This window comes from Anas platyrhynchos, chromosome 1 (genome assembly GCF_047663525.1).
Source record: "Anas platyrhynchos isolate ZD024472 breed Pekin duck chromosome 1, IASCAAS_PekinDuck_T2T, whole genome shotgun sequence".
Taxonomy (NCBI): Eukaryota; Metazoa; Chordata; class Aves; order Anseriformes; family Anatidae; genus Anas; species Anas platyrhynchos.
The window spans coordinates 102,121,121-102,146,367 of NC_092587.1; the positions used below are offsets into that span (position 1 = coordinate 102,121,121).

General features: G+C 37.9%; 1 protein-coding gene and 1 long non-coding RNA gene across 15 annotated transcripts in view; one reads left to right on the forward strand and one right to left on the reverse strand.

Moving 5' to 3' along the window:
* Positions 1 to 25,247, reverse strand: part of ROBO2 (roundabout guidance receptor 2) — a 467,458-nt gene that overhangs the window by 175,463 nt on the left and 266,748 nt on the right. The gene's annotated exons all lie outside the window — the stretch shown is intronic.
* Positions 3,961 to 23,964, forward strand: LOC139999094 (uncharacterized). Its single transcript, XR_011804145.1, has 4 exons — positions 3,961 to 4,049; positions 12,939 to 12,998; positions 17,439 to 17,477; positions 23,729 to 23,964. It is a non-coding gene; the product is annotated as an uncharacterized lncRNA (long non-coding RNA).

Sequence of the window (25,247 nt, forward strand, 5' to 3'; positions counted from 1 at the left end):
GAATTCATTGTTCACTATGCAAACACAGAATTCTTCTCCTTCCTTTCCTGTGTGCTGGCAGTCGTACTTTTCCCAAGGATTAATACCTATTCATTACTTAAATTCTGTAATTCTCTATTTGTTCAGGTGACCCTGCTCTTAAAGGTATTCCTCCAGTAGCACAGCGCTCATACATGCTCTACCTTCCAACTGGCCCCCTTTGCATGCATGCACAATCACATAACTCCTTGCTCCAACCTGAATTACACTCCAACCCTACAGCTCTTCTTCCCTCCAGAAAATGAGTGCACCCCAAATTCCAGAAAAGGGGGCCCCAGCCTCCAACCCTACCATCTCCTTGCTTTCTAGACCAGCAGCTGCTGCCCTGTAACAAACCCATGGAGTTTCCCCAGGAGACTGAACTGCAGCTGCACTCTTGCAGCACGATGGTATCTCCATCTGCTATTGCTCATGCAGAAGGGTGAACATGCTGAAGAAGAGGCAGCCACAGAGTAATTACATGGGTTTAGGCTTACCTGGTTCTTTTGCTACATTCCCAAAGGCTGAAAGTGGATGATGTATGAAGGTACCACAAAGACTTAGATAAACAAGGGGAAGGAAAACAGAGAGAAAAGGGGGAGAGGAGAAAAGCAAGAGACGAAGATAGACTTCTCCCCTTGTATCCTGTGCTCCTCAACTGGGTACATTCTTCAACCTTCTCTGGAAGGGCTGACAAACTGAGCAGGTGACTATGTGAAAGCAGGGAATCCTGCTTCTGTCTAAATTCATGTCCAAACTCAGTGTGAGAGGAAGCATTTGCAGCTCTGCGGTGATGTTGTCACATGAAAACTAAATATCAACATGTGTGTTTTTCCAGAATATTTTTGAATAGCTCAACACATCATCTTAGTGTTATTTTGTTGTTGTCGTTAATATCTTAAAAAGAATTGAAGGGAAATATTTTCATACCATTTCTTCTGTATCATTTAGCAAATGCTATTTTCCTGGTTACCAATGGAGCTTGAAATTAATATTTTTTGTTGCTACTTTTTAACTGTTTCAATTGAATGAATGGCTCTGTAGATATTGTTTGTTAATGGTATATTCTTGCTGGTCACTTTAAAGAAATACAGAATTGAGTAAACAACATTAACATTGTTTTTGTTTAGGGGAAAAATATGAATGTAATAGACTTTCTTTTAACTAAGTATTTAGGAACCAATAACCTGTATCTGCCAAGAAAAAAAATTCCATAAAGGGCTGCTGGAGTTCAAGACTACGCCCTTGCTACTCTTAGTCTTAGTCTTATTTCACAAGGGTGTTTGACCACAGACTACAGACTGGCTCATATACTAAGAATTGTATTCTTTCTTAGCATTGAAACACTATAATATCCATATTGCTCTTGAAGAAATATCCTATGAAAAGATAAATTACAGTAAGTGAAAGGGTAAAAAGCTGTTGCATATTTCTGGGGTAGGAAAGAGGTGATATGATGCTTAAACTTTAAATAAAGAGAGGGAAAAAGCAAAACAAACCCTCAGCTATGTTTTATATCAACATTTACGATTTTTGATCTAACTGTTATGACCAGTTTAATTAAAGTCTCTGCTGAAAAGAAACAGCTTTTAGTATGATAAGCCAGTATTCTGAAATTCAACGAGAGAGGCATAAAACCTGTACTTCCAAGAAGTCATACACAGTACTAGGGAGTTTATGAAAAACAAAGAAAAACCCCGACCTTTAAAAAACTACACATAATTAATTTTAGAATTTAATTCCAAGCATCCTGCCATTACTTGAAAGATTTCAAGCCTGCCCAAACAGGTAATCTCAACCACTCTGGATTAAGCAGCTGAGTCAGCAATTGCCATGCTCAGAAAATATGACAGCACAATTGATTACTGCCTTTTTTTTCTTCCGCCTCCCAGATAACTGTTTTCCTTTGAAGTCAGAGGCCAAGAGATAAAACATCTGTTATGCTCCAAAGCACTCCTTTTAACTGGGAGTGTTTCCTCATGGCCAAGGAAACAGGAGTGTAATTACTATTTTTTCCTAATAATTATAAAGTTGTAAAATAAATGCTCTAAGTACAGAAAAGCTTTTCTTTGTGCGTACAAATATCAGAAAGTATATTGTATTTATATACTTCTGTGCTCATTTTGCAAGAATGAACAGCAGTGCTGACTGAAACCTAGCTGTGTTCAACCAAGCAAACATATACTGTTGCATATGTTGATGTTTATCACTGGCAAGGGTCACCCAGCTAATGAAAATAATGTACAGTAGATGAACAACACGTTATTTATCGAAAAGGGACTAATTTTTCCTGTTACTAAAGTGAAATATAATATTATGGTACTTAAATCAGAGGACAGATGCAAATGAAAAGGAGAGTAGAGCCCAGGAACTCTGCTCATGCGCTCTGTTCTGCTGTGTCCTGAACACCGCCCTGAGAGCAGAGCTCCATGTGTGAGGCCATATGCAAAGCAAAGCTCTGTAGTTCACAGAAAAAAAAAAAAAAAAAAAAAAAAAGTAATCTCCATTGCATAAGAACCTTAGGGACAGAAAACAAATACAAGGAACCAAAGCATTACTTGTTGACTGAATACATGCACAGGAAAACTAAGAATTTGTTCTTTGCCAACTGCCACCCCGCAGGGATTTGAGGTACTGCAGTGTTCTCTGCGCTGTATAAAAGGTGCTCCCTACCCATATGTTCCAACTCCTAATACACTGAGCCTGTACTTCTGCAGGCCTCTTCTATTCAGAGCTGCCAACCACTTGAAAGAAACGAGAGTATCAGCTATTAAATAAAGATGGATTCTCCAACTTTTATTTTGCCTCCCACTACCTCCCTTTTCCACAGTGTTCAGCTTCCCCTGTAGATAGGAGGCAGGGTGGAAGCACTGTGCCAACTGGTGCGCTCCTTTTAATTCAACACTTCACCTTCTGACTTGGAAGAGCAGGCCTGATATGGCGACATGCAATCGGGGCAAGAAACACTCTGCTAGGCAGTGCTCAACTGTACACTTCAACAGCTGCTTTATTCCACCCAGATTTAGACAACAGAACAGCAAGACAATGCAGCAACAGAGCACGATCAGAAGTGAGGAAGATGAGGGCCGAAAGAAGAATAGGTGAGTCTGGTAGCTAAGAAAGGGCACAGCCCACGTTTGACATTTAAAATAGCAAGACCGTGTTTGCAGAAAGGGCAAACTACCTGTAAATTATTTGTTCTTGAATAAAAGGGATATCTTATGTACATCTCTACAACACCTAGGCCAGAGAGTAGCCCACTTACCCACAACAATTACACTACCTACAATTAAAGGCATTATCTTGCTAATATGACTGCTAGATCATCATTCTTTTTTTTTTTTTTTTTTTTCTTTTAAGTAGTATATTTTCTACTATTGCAAGGACTTTATTTTATTTACAGGATCTTAAATCATGCCTTTTTGAGCATATTCATTGGTATACATTGATAAATCTAAATTTATCATGTATACATCTGTGTCTACTCTGGAAAGTTAATAAAGACTCAAAAAAATATTTGGAAACACTTTAATATATACATGAAACATTGCTGGAATTAGCATGAAACTCAAAGCAAATAATTTTAAATCTCATCACTGTGATGAAAAATAATTCCTTGTTTCTAGTCTTAGCATTGTCTCTTTTTCCTGATTTGTACCCTAGGACAGTATTTTAACTTTCACTCCAAAACTATGTGTGTACTTTAAAAGCCTATCATAAAATGTTTTTTAAATTTTGTCATGCCACTCAGTAGTTGATTTGAGAGGCAGGGCTTTCCTATAGAGACCTCATGACTGCCTGTCATTTACACATGCTTCACTGGGCTTTCTTTTATCTTCTGGTTACTCTTTAATTTAACTTTTAAGCCTTGAGTTAAGGACTACTGTCCCCATATTGTTCCACTAACAATATTCCAGTAGCTATGGTATCTTGCATTCTGTTCTAAGGACAACACTGGTTGCCAGAAGATGCTGCAGAGGCCTGACAGGACATACCTCAGCTATTCCAGGGCACGGCAGCATTTCAGAAAGGTTGTCTACTTCCAAGTTCTGAAACTCATTTTCTCAACTCTCACCTTAATATCCTCATTGTAGTTTGCACCTGAAATCCATTCCTGAATTTAAACTAGGAGTGCTGGCACATATATATGGTGAATCATTCAGAAACTATAATCACATCATAATTAGAAAGTAGTTATCTTCTAATAACTTTAATGAGTCATACTAGTCAACTTCCACCTAATATTTAGGAAAGTAATGAATGTACTAAACAGATAAGGGTTCCATGCATATCTAAATCAGCAACATATGCAGTATAGCAGGCATAAAAAAGATACTGGTTTTGCTTCATTTTCATTACTATAGGGGCAAAAAAATGGCATATAAAATAGTTTCCACTGAAGATAAGCTCTTTAATTTAAAGAACTCCTTTGAGATTTGCTGTTAAAACTATCTGTTGCGGATCCACAAAGAGCTGAAAAGGGAAATCTAGAATTGCAGCAAACTGCTAGCTAGACAATAAATAACACTCTAGCAGACAAGCCTCTCCACATTTTGTGTTGCTCTAAGACACAGGATCTATCAGTGTAGCAGCTATCATTGAAAATCAGTCTTTCCAGCATGATGTTGAAGAACCTCCCCAAACCATCAGAAAGTGTAATAAAAATATTGAAAACAGTGCCATTTTCTTCAATTGGAAAAAAAAACATCTATAGTAACAGCAGATCCAAGAAAGTGAGATCTTAATGGTTTCAGAACATGCTGACCAGAAGAGAAACAAGATAGAGCATCTGTAATAGTCTTTGCATAAGAAAGGAAAAAAAAAAATAAATTAATTTTATGAAAATCAGAGCATACATCAGACAACAAGGGACAAGAAGCATCCACGGTTTTTCTGCTTCTGTTATTTTCAATTTCAAGGTACATTGCTAAGTTTGCTTTGTTAAAATATTTGCAGTTTACGAGAAGGAAAACTTCTCCTGGTCTCCCAACTGTAATAATTTATTTCATATATGGTTGCTTGATCTTAGATTATCAGAAACACTGCCCTGATGCTAAATGATACTAAGTGGAGAATATATTCCTTCACTTCCTAGAATTAAAAGGATATGGTCTAAGAATCATCCTCATCCTGACCACGGAAGGCAAAGGTTCAGTTACTGTAATAGCTGACACTGATCATCAGCAGGTGATGTTGTGCCTCTTGCATCTAAACGCATTCATAAAATATCAGCATAGGGTAGCCATTTAATCAGCATCAAAATGAACAAACCTCTTTTCCTTTCAGCCCTGTGCTGTGAGCTTAATGCACATGCCCAGATTCAGTGGTGGCAGCCGAGAGAGCAGCCTTGCACTGCAGTGCCAGGCGTGGCAGCCACATCCTGTGCAGCATCAGCAAGAGCATGGGGCAGCATGTCAGGGGAGTGAAGCCTCCCCGCTGCTTGGCACTGCCAGGGCATGGACATGGAGGTACAGGAGCAAGTCCAGTGAAGGCCACTAAAATGGTGAAGTGCCAGACATGACAGGTATCAGGAGAGGCTGAGGGAGCTGGGCTGCTGCAGCCTGGAGAAGTTAAGAGAAGGCTCAGGAGAGGCCTTGTTGCTGGCCACAGCTGTCTGACCAGAGGATGCAGAGAAGACAAAGCCAGACTCTTCTTGGAGGCAATACAACAAAAGGCAACGAGCACAAGGTGGAAGGTGGGAAGTTACAATAAACTGTATGGAAAATATTCTGCTGATGAGGGTGGTGAAGCACAAGCTGCGCTGTGCGATCTCCATCCTTGGAGGAGTTGAGATTCAGCTGGACACATCCCTGAGCAACTTGACCTCCTTAGGGCTGCTTTGAGCAGGAGCTGGACTAGAGGGCTCAGAAGGTCTCTTCCAGCCTCAGTTTTTCTCTGATTCTCTGTTGGAAGCACTGACTTGAGAACAGACAAAAATAGAATAACAGTGCCTGACAAACTCACAGGAAAATATATATGGTAATAATCCACAGACACTCCAGAGAAATAAGTACTCTTGGTAGATACTGACATGACACAGCGTTTAAAATGAGACTAACTCAACAGTGCCCTGAGGAATCAATTCTTGTGATATTTCCTTTGGAAGCATAAACCAATCATACTAGGCATGTATTTGTTACCATCTGTATATTTCTTTTGCCTTAGTACCTAGTACCTAACAAACACATCAGGAATCCTTTTGTTCGGATAGTTATGGAGCTGCCGAGGAGAGGAGAGGAGAGGAGAGGAGAGGAGAGGAGAGGAGAGGAGAGGAGAGGAGAGGAGAGGAGAGGAGAGGAGAGGAGAGGAGAGGAGAGGAGAGGAGAGGAGAGGAGAGGAGAGGAGAGGAGAGGAGAGGAGAGGAGAGGAGAGGAGAGGAGAGGAGAGGACTGTTAAAAAAAAAGTTTCCTGTGCTTAACTGGGAAATCCGCTTAAACGGGATGTCTCCCAGGGAACTAATTTAAACCCGATGATACTTAATAGCTATGATTGGTGCTTAGTAAGTATGGTAATTATGTTTAATGGGGATGCCTTAAGGCAATTGAGTGGCACTTAAGTCTTTTGTATGTCTCAATCTCATGGTACTTCTCTCCATTTTCTCCTCTAACAGCTTTCTGACCCTCTGTAACAGCTATAAATGTACAAAATGTATACATCACCACCTGTTTCTATGAGTTTGTCCCTTCTGCATTAAATGCAGAGCCACCACACTAGGCATGTATTTGTTGCCACCCCTGCTCCTATCACTGCATGAGCCACAGTACCTAGCCAAAATATTGGCTTCTCTTATCATTACAGGCTTATCTAATAACATGAGGCTTGGTACTGCCACGCTGATGCTAATGGAAGTTTTCCAGGAACAGAATCAGATTCCAGCTGAGCTCTGCACAGCCCCTTGCAGCAATGCTGTGCTCTGCATCATGGCTTTCTGTCAGTGAAAAGGAACAGGAATATCCCATGTTTCTTTAAAAAATTCTTCATAAATGTATTGACCATGTGAAGTTCATGGGCACTTGTCTCTGGGATTTAAAATAATGATAGCTGTTTGTAATATGAGGTGGCCTTCTTTAAGACAATTTGGAATGCTGAGTTTGTTATAACACAAAACCTATGACTGTGCTTATAAAAACAAATAGGGATGAAAAAAATTACTTAAACTAGGACCAGTATTATCGAAAAAGTCATAGGTTGGTCACAAATAAGTTTGTGCTAGAAAGCCCCTAACTACTAGAGCCATCAGATCCTGAAATGACTTTCTAACAAGCATAGTGGAGGAATAAAACAGATTTTCAGATGAAGCCCGCTCAATAACTTTGTGAAAGAAATGATATAATGTCATGTCCAGAATAGCAGGAGAATAGATTTATTGATCCAGAATGTGGGTCTCAATCCCATTCTCTTAAAATCATGTTCAATACAAGAGTGAAGACATCAAAGAAAGCAAAACAAAGCATCTTTAATTCAACTTACTGTTGCCATTCTGTCAAGGAACCTGAATGCATGCTTTTTATACCAAAAGAGATGTCTAAATTACTAGATCTTACTTTTCTTACAAAATCTTGTAAGGAAAAAAGTAAGATTACAAATCTTACTTTTCTTGCCTGAGTCTAGATAGTCAACAGACTGCAAATATGCACTGTTTTTCCCCACAGCAATAACTTTATATAAAGTAATTGAAATGTTACAAGCTAAGCACACAGATGCTGTAGTAGACAGTTGGAATCGTATGGTGTAAATTTGAAATCTAATACAACAAATAATTATACAGCGGTTGGAGTCAGTACCTACAAGCAAGTTAGTTTTCCTGGGCTTCTCACTTAGCTGTGATAGATATGTGATTAAATCAGAATTTTAATGAAAGATACAGTCCTACCATTAAAGAGAAGTTTATATATATATATATATATATATATTTTTATATATATATATATACATATATATATATATTATGATTTTCAATATACCTTTGCCAGACGGTTAAAATACCCACTATCCCATTCCAAACCTAAATTGTAAAAAGTGCAATTCCCAACTGGACAGTAAAAATACCATTTATAAATCCATTTACAAATGATACCCTGAGCCTACTAAGACAAACTTCCTATTCTATTTTTATTATACTATGTATTTTAGTAATTACCATGTATGCATATTCCTTATGAATCTTGTCCTTCTAAAACATGTATTAGTAAGGGCATAAAATCTGTCACTGTCCTCAGTGCTCATTGAATATTACAACGCTCATAAGGGTTTGATTTCATCAGGATGTTATCTCTCAGTTCCCCAGTGTCCCCTGCTTTAGAATCAAGTATTCTTTTGACAAAAATGTTGTGCTTTTGTGTATCATTAAAAACAAAAACAAACCAAAACAAAACAAAACCAGAAACAAACAAAAACAAAAGGCCAATAATTACATTTGGAACTATTTTAAACCCCACAGTTACCAAGTTTCACAATTTTTAATATGGTCAGAATGCTAAATTGTTATATTTCTTCTGAAACCACAGAAGACTATCTGAACAGTATTCTGTTCACTTAGCTCCTGTGAAAATTAGTATAGTTCTGTGCAAAGGAAATCACTCATAGGATTCAATGTTTCCTATTAGATTTTTCCATTTACCCGTAAGAAATATTCCAAAGTAAACTGATCGCATGAAAATGCAGTCTATTTTTTTTTGATAGGGATTAGTGTAACTGGTTACGATTGCTACCAGCTAATACAATTACCAAGTTACATTAATGCCGATATCATTACCATTGTCAGTGTCCCTTCCGGGGTGAAGTTCAAACATTTAGAACTTTTCACATCTCTTCTCTGAGTTCACTTACCGTTGCCAGAAGGTAATTTTCTCTATAGGAAAGGTAGGCTTACTTCACCTGAGGAGGGTCATGCAGCACGTGAGCGGCAGATCCATCCCTAGAGCCTGAGCCCACCTTCTCATTCTGCTGATTCCTCCAGCTTCCTCTCCATACTTCAAATGTATAAAACAGTCAGAACCCACAGATTTCAAGCACGTTCAGGGACAATTTCCTTGCAAGCAGTACCATGACTTCAACAGAAATAACCAGAGTAAAATGCAACTTAACATGATCATGGTTCTATCCAACCCTAAGTTAAACTTGAAGTTCAGAATGTGTAAGAAAAGATGTGCCTGAAACATTCCTTACTGAGGAATCTGTGTGCCAATTTTATCCTTTACTGTTACAGCCTTTGTTTCTGATCTTGGACTCTTCTGGGTTACAGGTTAGACTAAAAAAAGCTTTAAACGTGAATGGTGGGAAAAAATTTAGTTGAATGGAAACATAACAATTTTTAAATATAAGATATTGCTTCTGTGGGTTTGTTTGCTTGTTTTTTAATTTGTAAAGTTTGAATACTCATACAATTCATTCCTAACGACACTAGAGGAAACAAAAGTAGCTGTTGCTAGATGTGGATAATGCAGAGGGAAATTATATCAGACAGAACTGGATTTGGATGATGTTTCCTACATCCTATTGTTAAAAAAAGCACCAGCTCTCCCTCTAGAAGAAATGAAAAAGCACATCTAGAGCTTCCCAGAAGTATCTGTGCATTTAAAAAATGATGTACTATCATAAAAGCTCAAAATATGCTTAAAACATTGATATCTGACCCGAAATCACCAATATAAAGAAACCTTCCTTAAAAACAACATACATGGGGCAGAATTGTGTGTATGAATACTGGTCGTATCCCCCTGTAATGCACTCTAGTTTATGTTGTGTTAATCTATGACAAGGAAGGGATTAGGAATGAAACGTTCAAATAATTTGGTGCATCACTTTTCTTCACTTAAATTAGGATTAGACTACTGTTTGACCTTTGAACTCTGCTCTGAGCTAGTGAGACTGAACAACAGGCCAGCCACAGGTTCTGCTGAATGGTAGTTTTAATCATTTTAGATATAAACTAGTTTTGTAAATGTCATGAAACCTGACTTATTTTCTGGCCAATGTCCTCCAAAATATAAACCACAATATGGGCAAGAATGTGCTGTAAAGAGACAAAAGTAGATCTACCACTGAATAAATCTGTATCCCCAGAACTCTCTCAAAACAGATAGGAGCACTATCGCATAAGAAATAAATGCACGAAATATGAAGGAATGAAGGAAGGTCCTCAATTATTGCAAATAGCTAGTACTACCAAACAATATCTTATTTGGAATTTTTCTGGCACCTTCAACTACACTGCAGTGAAATAGGTGAAAGAAAAAGGAAAAAAAAAAAAAAGAAAAGATACAGAAGTCATTACCAAGCATCGAAAGCAAAAATAAAAAACTAAACAAAACATATGACGGGTTCTTGACGTACAGGCAGTGACCTGGTGTGCTAACAGAGAACAACAAATATTTTTAAAGCATACATTGAAATGACCCCACTAATAGCCTGGTCACTAGTGACAACAGTAAAGAACCTTACGTATTGTTTTCGTTAAATGGGTGCTCTGCCTATTACAAATCAAATAAGCTAAGAGAAAGAGCTGCAAAACAGCCATGATTTAAAAGGCTTGTCCTTTACAGTGGAAAATCTATGGTCAGTGCAGTAAATACAGCTTTGTGCACAATACTTAATATAGCCAGACTTGAAAAAAATACCAAAGTGATCCAAGAAAGTAAATGACATCTGACTGGCTTGTTTACACATTCTCATTTCCCCAAACCATTTTGGTTCATTTACTACACTTTGTCACTATGAGAGTGTTTGGGGGATTTCAAATGGACTCATTCTGTTCTAACAGATGTCAAAGAAGAGGTACATTGGTTTTAATGTCTATTTTGGGACATATGGGAATCGATTTTTTCCCTGTATAAAAAGTCTGCTGCAGTCATCCAGCAGGATCTGTCTCCATTCTTTTCCCTGTTTATATCCTTCTAAATTTCCTCAAAATTAACGAGTCACTGTTGTTTACCAGCACAGTGCTGCTCATGTATTATTTTCTGAAAGCACTTCTTTGTTGCAATATCACTCAGATTACAAGAGTGAATCTGCCACAACTTTACAATCATCACAACTCTGTCCCAGAGATTAATTTGTTACCAACAACCACTTCTGTTTCCAAAGTGAAACAGACAAACAACAACTAAAACTCACATATGCATATAAACATGTATATGACTTTTGATACAAAACCACAGAGAAAAAAGCTTCCATTCTACAAATGGAAGCCTTTACTGCAAATAACCCCCAAATTAAAGCTTTTTAAAAGTGGAAACTAAAATGACATATTAGGGCCAAATTCCCAAGTGTATTCATAAATAATATATCCCACTGTTATGGAACCACATTATATTTTGCATACAGCATGTATTCTTAAGAGAACTTTTTGCAATTTTTTCCCCAATAAATGTGAAATGCAGTTAAATTCCTAGGCCATAACCAAAACTTTTCACAAGATTTAAGAATAAAAGTCATAAAAATAATATGAGCACACGCAGTACAGGCAAGGGGTGAATTTGGCTTCCCTGTAGGTTATTACTGTCAGACAGTATATATGGCTTCCTCCCTGACAACTCCTTAGTAGAGAAAGCACAAGCCCTGGAAACATGCCGCTTGCCAGGTGTGTGTCACCACCTAATATTTTTTTTCTTTTTTGGCTTTAACACCCACTTTTTTTTCCTTTTTTTTTTTTTAAAAAAAAAAAATTATTTTTATCTCCCTAAGTGATTTCTTAGCACTAAATGGTACTGCAAAGTAGTTAGTGACCTAAGTATGATATTATTAACATTCATCAGGGACACACACACACAAAAATCAATACAATTTTTTCTTTCAATTAGCAAATAATTCAGTGATCTCTTACTGGTCCTTCAGAAAGAAAGGCTATGGCATCTTTCAGTTCAAATGAAGATCCTTCAATTCTGTTTAACACCAAGTTAATTTTACTAACTTGATGAATCATGCCATCAAGCAAGACAATGCCTTTGGGTTTGGGTAAGATCTGGTAACTTTGTTCCACACAGTCACTCTACAACTTATGGAGATGCTAGACTCTTTGGGTGATATCCTTAATTTTTTTTTATTCAAAAAGTGTCCTGATTGTGCAGATGTTACCTATTTCGGACTGCAGAATTGGTCAGTCATTAATTTGAGCAGTACCTTCTGCCATGTTCACAGGAGCTCTCTCTCAGTCCCACTCACTAAAGGCTTCCCAGTACTTCAGTAGCTGCATGCAGGCACAAAGCAGCAGGACTGGATGCAGGCAACCAGATGGAAGCTGTTTAGCGTGCAAGATTTAACAGAAGGCAAGTTCAGTGGGGCTTCTCTGAAGGTGAAGATGAAAGTCCCAACTTCTTACCAGTGCCACTGACAAGAAGCAGGCATTGGTATGCATAGAATCATTCAGGTTGGAAAAGACCTCTAAGATCATCTAGTCTAACCTTTAACCTAGTACCCCACTAAACCAAGTTCCAAATCTACACATTTCATGAAGACCTCCAGGAATGCTGACTCAACTTCTTCCCTGGGCAGCCTATTCCAATGCCACACGGCCTTTTCAGTAATGAAATTTCTCCTCACATCCAACCTAAACCTTCCCTGGCACAACTTTAGGCCATTTCCCATTGTCTTATCACTTGGTGCTTGGGAAAAGAGCTCAATTCAACACATTTAGTGTGACTAGGAATTCAACACCCTGTAGAAGGGTACAGGACACTTTGTTTCCTTAAACATGTTTTTAATCTAGCTATAAAGGTCTAAATACCATTACAGAGCTGCAGTTGGGAAGAGGAGGGCAGAATGGTAGACTATTCTTTGTTACGTTTTCTGAGAATTATTGCGCTGGCATAAATTGCTACACTACCATTTCATCTTCAGAATTTGTTATGCGACTCATATTTGTACTCTATTCCTCATTTCTTTTATAACAAATTATTCTGTGCCTTTTTATGATCTTGTAGGAAGTCAAGGTTGAATCAAAGCCACTGTGACTGCCAAAGTACGCGTATAAAATTATAGCAGTGAGTGTTAACCTTGCTTTGTAAGTTCACTTACACTTTTCAATTAAAAGCTATCTTTAGTATTGAAGCAAAGTACTTTATAGTTTTTCAGTTAAAAGTCACCTTTAGTATTTAGTCAAAATAACTTCTATGGCAATTCATATTTGCATTCTCAAAAAAACTCTTCTGCCTAAAAATGGCTGTACACTGACCTTATTTCATCCAAAGTTTTAAAACAACACACAGTAATCAGTAAATGATATTCTACTTCTGTTTACTTAGTTCATTTAGTAAATGTGGGAAAAACTAAAAATCGATACATTAAGAAACCTTCCATCTCTCCAAGGAAATTATATAAATGTGTGTGTGTGTGCATGTGTGAATATAGACCTATGTGAACACGTACAATTTTAAAGCCAAATTCAATAACTACATGGCTTTTTTTTTTTAATCTTCTGAAATGTAGGTTAATGCTACTAAGAACAACCTATATTTCATTTGAAGGCTAAAATTATATATTAACTGTCACAGTTACATTTGCAAAATAAATATTCTTTTCACTATTTGAAAAATTGCTGAAAACGGAAACAGAAATCACTATGTTCCTGCTTTGTCCAGGACTCTCAAAGAGGATGATCAAGCTTCTTTTTCTTCAGCTTCTACAAAATAAACCTTGAATTTCTCATTCATAAACAGGGAAAACTCTAAAGACCTGTATGCCCCAAAGATTTATGCACATGTTTAACTATACTCATTGTCAGTAATCCCACTGAAGTCAATAGCAATACTCACGGTGCATAAAGTTACATACACACAGAAGACTTCAGCCTTGAGGCCTGATATTTCAATAGTTAGTTTGCCTGAGTAACACCCTGAGGATTTGGCTCTATAAAAGCTGTCCAATTCCATCACTCGTTTTCAGTGACTTCTCTAGAGAATTGTTACCAGTCACAGCTCTATGGGAAGACCACTGGTCTACCTCTTTTTTTTTTTTTTTAATTTTTCCCCCTTAATACATTCACTGACATAATTTCAGTTAAATCAACATCTTAAATTACTCTGTGAAACAGCTTACTAACAAGCCTTAGCATACAGAAAGAAGTGGTGCTAGATGATGGGGAAGAGAAGCTGAAAATGATTAGGCAGGAAAACAAGATACCATGTGTCTAATACAATATGGGATTTTCATTTACAGAGTAATAGGGATGGTATTAAGACTAAATCACCACAGTGTCAGAATGTGCATAGTGATGATAAAAGATTATATGCTTTATACATGACTGATGATGACACATTTAGAAAATATCTGGAAGGGAAAAGACAAAGTGATGTCTCATGCAACTTATGAAACTGCAGCATTTACAACATGTCACCCTCAAATTAGTGTACAACAGGAAAAAAATGACCCCTTCAGTATCAATGCCCCCAGCTCTTCTGTTACAATGGCCTTGACAAGAAACCCATTTATTTTCTTTAGAGAAATTGTTCTGAGGTGGTTGTTCAGCACAATAGAGGCTTGACTCCATAGACCTGGGCTGGATTAGACTACCCTGATAAAATAAAGCAGAGGACAATGTTGCATGTTTGCCTCACTAACACTCAGGAAAGGTTATGTATCTCCTCCGTGGAGAGGCATTCCTAATTTAATTTGCATTGTAGGGATTTTAATCCCAAGACTGTGGCAGAAGTTAAAAATTACGCAAAGATTGATAACATTTGCTTAACAGTGTAGTGGGATTCTCTCATAGGAAGGGCAACCTAATTAAAAAAAATGTAGCAAAACAAACATTTTAATACAAGTCACAGTGTATAGGAACTTTCCATGTAGACATAAGCTTAGCTGCCTTTTGGTTTCCAGAAAATAGAACCATTTCAATTTTATCTTGGAAAGCATGATTTGAAAAAGATTCACCTATATGTGCTGCTATTCTTAAAGAGTTTTACTTTTAAAAATGAAAAAAGAAAAGTGACTACAACTTTAAACAAATGAATGTTACATCAAACATTCATTTTACTCATGACTCAGTAATTCACTTGGAGAGGTAGCTTTTTTTGAAGGTAACTTCCTGAAAAATATGGCCTAGTTTTTGATTTATATAAACCCAGGGTTTAGAGAATAGAAGTCTAGAAGTAAGCAAGTAAATCCATACTTACACATCTATACAAATGTCTGAATCTTTTACACTGTTGACTATCACTTTTTAAACTCATTGAAACTAAAGGAGATGTTGGAGTGTCTTTTTGGTATCCTACTTCAAATTATTATTTAATGATGCTACATTTTTTTCTAATGAAAGATATAATACAGTCCAGTTCATGCTACATTAGTTGCATGTCTGCCACAGATGCATTTTAACTGGTGCAAAATGAAGTACAAAGTAGAGCTGTTCTCCCCGTCTGGGAATACACCACACCAAATACCTTGCACTAATCATATACTGCCTCCATTAAAGCTGCGTGGCTTTCTACGTACCAACATACCTCATCTGAGAGAGAAAGCACCGACAGCTACAGAGGATCTTGGCAGCAGGTGAAAAGGCCAGTTTGTGCCTCACTCTCCCAAGACACCTTTGCCATATCAAAGCCCTACATCACATGCTGCTGTCTAACCATCAGCTGCTTCGGGAGGTGGATAAAGTCCCTTGGCATTTCCAGTGGCAAGAATAGCCCATACTGCTGAAACTCTAGAAACAATGTTAATTGCTTGTTAATGATTTACAAGATTTGACTAATTTGTCATTATTAAAGTAAATAGTTCTCAGTTAGCTGTAAATAGTGTAAGGTATTCTTCTTTATTTACACGTAATGAATGTATGGAGGCCATGCTTCTGAATGTCTTTTTCTACCCAAACCACCTGAGAATATTCTCTGAGGGTGTGGGTGCAATAGCCCAATAGCCACAGAAATGTCAAAAGAATATTGGTCTTTTTTTTTTTTTTTTTTTTTTTTTGGTAACAAATATCAGCCAATACACTTCATCAAGACAAAATGGGAGGTTGGGAATTTGCTCACCAGCATTTACCCCCGCAGTTTCAGCAGAACATGATTTGGCATTAACTGTTCCTATGCTGTTTAAGTTCCAACTTCTAAAAACAACAAAAGTTTAGGTCAATTTGGTATTTTGAAGTTGGGTTCTCAAAAACTCTCAGAAACCTTCACTTCAGTACAGGTCCCCAAGCCCTGCAGGAATATCAGCGTCCTGAGGCAGTAGGCTCCATGTGGTATCAGAGCATCACCAGACCATGTTCATCCCATACTTATCTGCTAGCAACCTTCAGTGCACATTCCCAGTGACTGTTCCTTCTTTATCTTGTGGAAACGTGATGTGATTCTTGAAAGGCCATAACTCCAGAATAATTGCTTTTATCTCACAGGAAGAAATACACTTAGTATTTTAAATAAATCTCTGTTATTTTATAAAGGACAGATTAGATTTCTTCAGTCCTAAAACAAAATGGATGTTCAAAAATGCACTCCCTACTGTGCTATTTAGTCAACTCGTTCTTGCTATTAGTGGATTCAAACCTGAAAGATCCAAGTCTTCCTGTGAAATGAGTAAAACCATCAAATCCTAAGAAAGGCAGTGATTTTTAGGAGGGTCATCACCTTGCAAGATGAAATTTAGTTAATATCATGGTTCATGACTGCAACAAAATGGAATAGGAAATTACAAATGAAAACAGAAATTTTGACTGTGATGTTTTAAATCAAAATCATCTTAACATTGATGAACACTTTGCAGTAACTTGAAATACTGAACACTTAATGTGCCATAGTTTCATTAATCATTTAACTCAGTATGTATAAATCCAACCCCCTGGGGAGACAGGTTTTGAAATGATCATTTCAGACAGCGTGTACCTCAAATGAATGCATTATTTGGGATACTTCCAACATGGTTAATAAGGTAATGTTCATAAAAGAGATGAATGGATATTTCTGGTCTACCTTATATGCTCGGACAAATTGTGATGAACACTGTGCATACAAATGGCAAAGGATTAATCATACAAAAAAAAAAATGAAATTCCTTGTTTATTCCAAAGACAAATAGAGTACATCAATAAAATGAAGAATAGGCATTTTGCCTGACTTTGCATAGGCAGTGAACTTCAAAATTGACCACCAGTTCGTTGGCAAAGAAGTGATTTCAGTGTCTTTACCTCTCTCTTTAAAACTTCTGCAGGATTTTAAATGAATGAAAACTGATTTTCTAAATATGAGTAGGCTGAAAACCACAAATAAGAACTGACACGTCTTTGAAAACTCAGCTTTTAGTTCCATCCCTATTTCTCTAAGGCAGAGGTAGGATACATTCTAGGAAGAGCAACTTTTGCCACAATATGTGAGTTACATTAAGTCATTTCTAATTCAAATAGATTGTCACTGTTTGTTGCTAGCACCATCCCAGGAAACATTTTCCCTTAAAACTTAAACGTTCCCTTTGCATTGTCTTGACAGATCACATCTGACCATCTTAAAGACCTGAAGTCCCTAAAGGTATTCTAATGTTAATAATTCATTCTATAACCAATCTTATTCTTAAAAGCAATTGTACTAAATGCTAGTACCATATCTTCCATAAGAACTATCTTGTCCCAGAAGACAAAAAAGGGGGGATTGAGATAAAAGGTGCAGATATTGTTTCCCTTACTGCAAAGCTCCTGTGAACCAAAACAGCATACGTGCTTTGAAGAGATCCAGTGACTACTCAACTTTAATTCTAAACTGTGCTAGATCTGACTGCTTAGAGGGGAGGGTAAAGTAGCAGTGTGGTAAACTGTTCCTCTGTGATTATATGGGAAGAACATGTATCCTCAACCTTTTCTCACCCAGTGTTAGACACTCAGCTACAAAATATGGTAAAACATAAGGAAATCATAGCATTGATGTAAAAACGTGGATTAGAAAGCTCTGGAAGCAATTTTTTTTTGAATGACACCTATTCAGAAGCTCTTTAAACAAGGCTGCAGTGCAGATTAAACATTAATTTTGGGGATTAAGCCCTAAATTATAATACTTGTGTAGAGCAGGCATCCCTCTCATTGTAAAAGTTAGATTTCTAAAGCAGAATGAGGAAGGATTTAGAAGGCATGAAAGCTGCAAAGGATTAATCATATTATAGTAGTGGTCCTCCTTATTTAAAATATAAAGCCCTTGGTCTCAGAGGACATCAAGGCACAAGAAATATATGAATAAATAACACACTGTGGTACAAGACACTTAAGTGTTGTTGTCAAATTAAACCACCACACACCTAATTATTTTTTAAATGTGGAAAGCTGAAATGTAATAAAACTACAATTTCTGTGCACTGTAGAACCAGCAATTACAACCAAGCAAGGGCCTGTAGTTTTTATAGGATTAAGAATTTCTGAATACTTGAATTTTAAAATGGCCTACTATGTTGAACAAAAACTGACAACTTTCAGAAGCATACCTGTGATTTTTTACAACCTTGTAGCACTGTAAGCAGTTTGCTATTTCAGTTTTGTAAGGCTCTTTGCAGTCAGCAACAGCTGAACAGACACTGAAACCTCCATAACTGTTAAATGGATAGCACCTGAAGCTAATTATAAATTAGAATATATTATTCCTCTCTCATGTGATAAAACCTGTTACTGGTAGATTCCTTTTACAAACACCAATCAGGTCTACTTTATGATATGTTCATTTCATTGTCTCCAATAATCTCGGACACCCTGTTCTTTTACTGACCTTTGGTGACCCTTTCTCATTCTTGTGGTCTGTCCTGCACATCTAAATTGATCTGTAGACAAAGCACTGTCAGATAGAATCAATACATCATTCCTTTAGCAACAAGACTGGATTTTGCTCAGTTTACTTTTTTTTTTTCCTTTTTTTCTTTTTCTTTTTTTTTTTTTTTAAACAGATCAATAGTGCTAAACTGATGTATTGTAAATTGGGGTGTAATTAGTACCTGTCTGCAGGCCGGTTAACAAGCTGTTAAAATACTATGCAGACATTTCCAGTTAAACAGAAGGTTTCAAACTCTCACCATTTGGGAGTAGGTGATTGTTTTAAAGAAATTCAAGTGACAAGAGACTCCATAAAAACCATGCCTCCAATGGTTATGTTAAAAGTTTTCACTTTGTACTGATAATGGAAAAATAACACTGGCTAAAGTTAAAGCAGCAAACCTGGCTGTCACCAATAAATATGATTAAAACCCTCTTCTCCTTCAATTTAGGTCAAGATGGTTACTTAAGGTAGTGCCTGATTTTATGCTAAGATTACATATATGGTTAAAACCATGTTACAGTTCCTAAGTTTCTGATGACATCACCACCTACCAATTATCAATCAGATTTGTTTGATATTAACCAGCACAAAATTTTAATTGCAACCCACTGATTTTAACTTAAGAAAAATACAGTTAGGATGATCTGACACTACAGCTACATGTAGCAAAGCAGACCTGCAAAATCTATCAGTATCACTAGATCACAAACAGAAGTAACTGATGAAATAATATTGTGTGTTTCTAAAGAAAAGGATAATAGAAAAGCAACAAAAATATGTTTTCTTGTTGGACTATTACTTTTTCAACCATGTTCCTTGAAAGAGCAGGGAATCAGCAGAACCACAAATCATTTACCACTCATCATGCACAACAGCTCTTGATTGCAAGCACTGTGTCCAAAACCTTTAGGCCTGTTGTAGGTTGACAGATGTTGTGTTGCAGCACTTTTATATAAAAAAAACTTGTTCTTAGTTCAATGAGACTCTTTGAGCACCAGCACCATTCTCTGCTTTTTCTTCTCTCTCACCCCAGCTCATCTACCCTTTTGTACTTCTCCTTCTCGTTTGGCCAAAGTTATCTTGCTGGCTACTACCCTGGTGTCCTCCTCCTATGCTTACCCAGAAGCATCCTTGAAACATCACCTGAAACCTCTCATTTCCTTACCAATGATTAGTACTCCTCCCTGGTGTTCTTCTCCAGGTTCCTTCTCATAAGCCCATGGCCTAGCTTTCTAGAAACTACTGGTTTGAGGAGCCCAGCCTGAGAAATGTTACAGAGAGAGGTTGGGCTCAGCATCTCCAAAGAAACACTCACTCAAACCCACCATGTTCAGTCCCCTGAAGAGGAAACACATGCCATCGCTGCTCCCTGCTGAAACCTTCATGTACAAAGTTGGTTATATTCTCATCTAGTATATGTGCATTGCTGACCCGAGAGATGTCTTAAATGCATTGTCTTTGTCCTTTCCGACCACCCATCATTATGAACTCATCTTTGAGTATCACATTAATTCAGGTCGCAAGCCCACAATGTTTACTCAAGACTAGGAAAGACTGCATAAGAAGCATAGGGAATATGGCAAAATGCAAAATGCTAATCCATGAGTCCTGTAATTACATCAGACTCTGCTCACACTGGAAAACATAACTCTAATAATTGTTGAGGAAGGAAGAAAAACTAAGCTTCATGTTATTAAAAAGAAGTGGCTGCTCGAGTCTGAAGACTACCTGAATAAAGAGGATAAAAGTCCTGGGGAAAAGAAAAAAAAAATCATAGGTAGAACAGCAACTCCTCTACCCCCGTTTTTAATAAAACATTATGAAGAGAAGAACTCAAAAAAAAAAAAAAAAAAAAAAAAAGTTGCCTCTTTCTGTTCTTTCTGTCAGTTGAAGGGCATATGTAAGGGAGAACGGGAGATAACTATGCACAATTTGTTGATCTGGACTCAATACACAAATTGGGAGTGAACATCATCACACTTCCTCAGTTCTCCTACCAGCTCCGAGGGACACCAGTTGTGTGCTGAGGCTGTAGATGGTGCGAGCAAGGCTACCCGATTCCTGGCTCACAAGTAACAGATGTCTGAAGGTGAACAGTCAGCAGTGGCGCGGCAGTAGGTCCTGCTGTGTCGCATGCTGCTCTGGGGAGCATATGCTGCTGTCAGGCAGATGGCAAGGGCAAGCAGCCCCACAAGCAGCAGAGATGCACATCGTTGTCCCTCCGCAGGGCCCTGGGCATGCAATGAGGCCTGCACCTGGGCACAGGCAGCACTCAGCTCCACCGCAAAGGCACCAGGACTGCACTTGCCCCGAGAGGCAGGTGATTAGTCTGAGGAGCAAGCTCCTTCCAAAACTATACAGACTTCAAATTTGAGGCAACTTATTCAAATGTGCACCCTTGCTTCTTTGTTACTTTGTTTCTTGCTCAGATCTCCCTACGCCCAGTCACTGAGAGACCTCAGAGTCCTCACTTTTGGGGGTGGGAGAGTGCCTCAGCCCCATTGCTTTGGAAGGAATTGTAGGAGCTTTGTGTTGGGCTGTTCTCTGAGAGATTTTCTGAAGGACAAGAGCACATGGAACTGCTGTACTTTCATGTAATTTTATGTGTGCAAGCTCCAGGAGGAAATCAGGAAAATAAGACAATGCAGAGAATAAGAAAAAGATCAGCGGAACTGATGAAAACATGTTTCAGTTGAGAACATTGTCTCAAAAAGAATGTGAAAATTTTAAGTATCCTGCCAAGTCTATTCCACTCTGTAACCTTTATACATTTCAATGTGCTTATGTCTCAAAAATTAATATTTTTTTTTAAAAAATCACCTATACAGAGTGATTAAAATAAGTTTTTAACAAATGCTATTTCTCACAGCATTTGCCACAAAATTATGCATTTCTCAGTTACCTTCCCCTCTTCTTTTGGTTACAGACAGTCCATGCACTGCAGCAACAGACAGGCTGCCTTTTATCATTCGGTGTTATGCTTTGAAAGTTCCATGCATCAGTGGAAATGACCTCATTGATTTTATTTCTAATCTTTTGGATGGCAGAAAAGAGAGAGAGGAGAGAGAAAGACGACTTAAAAACTGTACACATCTGTGCATGAAAAAATGTAGCTGGACCTTGACAGATAAACTGTTTTTTGTTTTGTATTTCTGTCCAGAAGCACTCTTATCTCTTTGTACAATATTCTGACACAAATTTTCCTTTCCTTCTAATGACTTTCTGTCAACATTTACAAAATATGACTTTGGGCTTTCATTTTTACTTCAATTCAGATTTGGAAATAATATACATGAAATAAGATTCTTAAACATGCCATGTGTGAAATACTATTGGTTTAATTCAATCCTATTTAGGTATTACTTTTCATGTTGCCGAAGAACTTGAAAAGACACAGAACTAGATGCCTTCGGGAAGTGGTTCATCTCTAATTCACCCCTTTGAGAATGACAGTGTATGTAGGTACGCATACCCACACGTACATGTGATGCCCTAGCTTTCAAGAAAAGACAGGCGGCACAGAACAGTGATTCTTCCATTTCGTTCTAAATCCCCAAAGTATGACTCTAACTGCAAATGTAAGAATGTTTATTTCTCATATAATCCAATCATTTCTCCTCCTCTCTCTGCATCTAGTCAACATTCAGCTTAACTTGTCAATATACAGGACTAAAACATAAGCTCCAAAGCTTCTAGCTACAGAGAAAGAAAATCTGAACTGCATATGCTACTTTATGCATAACACATATGCACTTCTACAGCAGAGTTCTCCTTTGAAGCATTATCAACTCTAATCCAGTCAAATGCATCATGTATTTTTAGCAAAACACAATCCCAAACCCCATCAGCTCCTGCTGTTCTCCAACACTGATGGCTTCCTCTAATTTTACCTGTCTCCCTTGGCAGGGGTTGGGCTGTGCTCTGGGGCAGCTCCAGCCAACCTCTCCCTCAACCTGTACAGCTGCACTTCCCAAGCCACTAACGTGCGCTTTCACCTCTCCCCCCTCTCTTTGGAGGTGTTTTCTCCTCCATATTTAATGCCTTTCAATGCAGAGTGCTCGGGGGTAGTTGTGACCCAGAGCTGCCCAGAGAATCATGAGGCAGTTTTGGCCAACCACAGGCAGTAAAATGAAGAGCACAGTAATCCACTTTGCCTTACAGATTATTTGAGGACAGACTCAGCATCTTCTCGGTTCTCAACAGGGAGCGTGTACTTGATGTCCTTGGATCAATAAAGGACAGGGTAACTGAGCATATGTATGCATGCAGTTTCATCCAGTCCTCCTTTCCTTATGTTTATTGCCATGGGAATGACCTCTAATATCAACAACTCTGAAAATATTCAAGCCAGTTAAAAAAAAAGTATAAAATGAAATAATTTTAAAAAAAGACCAGAAACGTTTCCTTCCTAAACATTTCTTTCTTTCTTTATGTTTCTTTATATTCTAGTCTTTCTTAAAAAAGAACATTGTAAAGATCTTCTAAAGTTATGATACTAGTCAGTGCAAACGTGCAAAATAATAATTTCTGAGAAATATAAGACATCAAGAGCACAAAGAATAGTTTAAGAAACTCATACTTTTTAATATTTTAAAAACTAACTAAAGCAGTTAAGTATACTAAAAATGTTCTGCTATCTGCCCAAGTGTAAACTCTAATCACCAACAAACACATAAAACTAGGAATTCATATGCTTAGGTTCATTAAATAGAGAAAGCAAAACTGTTTCTTTTTCTTATTAGAGCTATGAATTTTTTGCAGTGCAGATGTATGTGGGGGAAGGATCTCATGTTATGTGTTAAAGCTGAAAACTCAAACAGATAGAAGCCGGCTGGTTGATTCAGGTGAAATGAGTCAACAGAATGCCAGATGCTGAGGCTGCAAGTGTGACAGTTGGGGAGCAAGTGTTTTATGGATCCAAAAGCCTGCTGGGCTTTTTTGTCTGTTCGTCCTTTTGCCAATAGTCACCATCCAGCTTTTATCTGCAGGAAACATCCACAGTTTCAGCCATTGGTAGCTGCTTTCCCTCACGTGCAGCCAACCGTCAACAAGCAACATTTCTTCCCGCTGGGAGGATGCTACACGCAACACATCTCATGAGTGCCAGCAACAGGGCTTCATTAATCAGCCTGTAGGAGGTGCTGGAAGGAGGTACAGACAGACCAGAGAAGCGAGAGAACAGCAGATGCCTGAGCTGAAGATTTAGAGTAATCCAAGGTCTCCTCTCCAGAAAGTAATCTGAGATTTGGGTTAATGCATTGGCTAAAGTCCAAATATCTTTGCATTATTTCCAGACCTAGACTGGAAATAAAGTTTCTAACAACTTTACTCAGATCTGTGCCACAATTCCAGAAGTGTTTTCTCCCTAAAAGGAAATCCTGACATTTGGAAGAGGCTCTTCTGGTCCAGATGCGACCTCAAAGAGATATTCCAAAATTACTATTAAAAAAAAGAATCACGATGATTTGATTAGCTGCTAAAAATGATTGGCTATTTTCTTACTAAAAAGGATGTAACTACAGGTATTGCAAAAAATTAACCTTTCTGTTAGACGTCTGAGACACACTCGTTGGAATAATAACCAGTTTTAGTGCTTGTCAATGGTGACTGGCACTGCACAGCATAGGTGGGATTTGACTAGGCCGCATCACCTTCACATACGTGTACCTGACACCACTCCACATGCCCTCTGGGCCTGGCCCAGCAACCTGCACCAACCTGCGGCGCCTCCTGTGGTACTCTGCATGCTACCCTCCTGTAGGGTGGGAGTGGATCCTCCTCCTCCTCCTCCTCTTCCTCATAAGCCACACAGCTCCCAGGATTTGACTGGTGCACTAACATGGCTGAAGCTTCAAAATCTCTCCACAACTGGTCTTCGTCGGGTGGAAGTGTATAGCCAAGACTTAAACAGCCAGTACAAAGCCTCAGCACAAGCAGTGCCAGCATTTGAGTCTTGGCTGTTACACCAGCATTTCAGACATCAAGTCATCAGCTGGGATAAATCAGATGAAATCCCAAGAAATTCACAATCTTCTGCTGTCTACTATTTACACTAGGTCAGCTTAGACATCTAATTCTTTAAGACAGTCATTTTTTTTATTAGAAGAAATGGGCACAGGCTTGCTTAAATATAAAGTTTTCTCAGAAACCTAACGTTTAAAAAAAACCACCTGCATTTATGCACTCATTTACTTTTCCTCTCAAATTTGTGATTCTGGTGTATTCAAAGTTATTCATTCAAAAAAATATTATTTTTTTTTGATGTATCACCATTACATTCACTTTACCAAATTAATATTCCCATCTCTGCTGTAGTATTTAAAAGTGAAATAAATACAATAAATCTACTTTTTTTTTTTTTCCTTTTTCAAGGTTAAGTAGCATGATTTATTTTATACATTATCAGAAATTATGAGTGACAGCAAAGTCAAAATCTTAATTAGGGAGAATATAAACATAAGATTCTGATATCAGCAATAACTCAGCAGAGCTTAATTACGCTCCTTT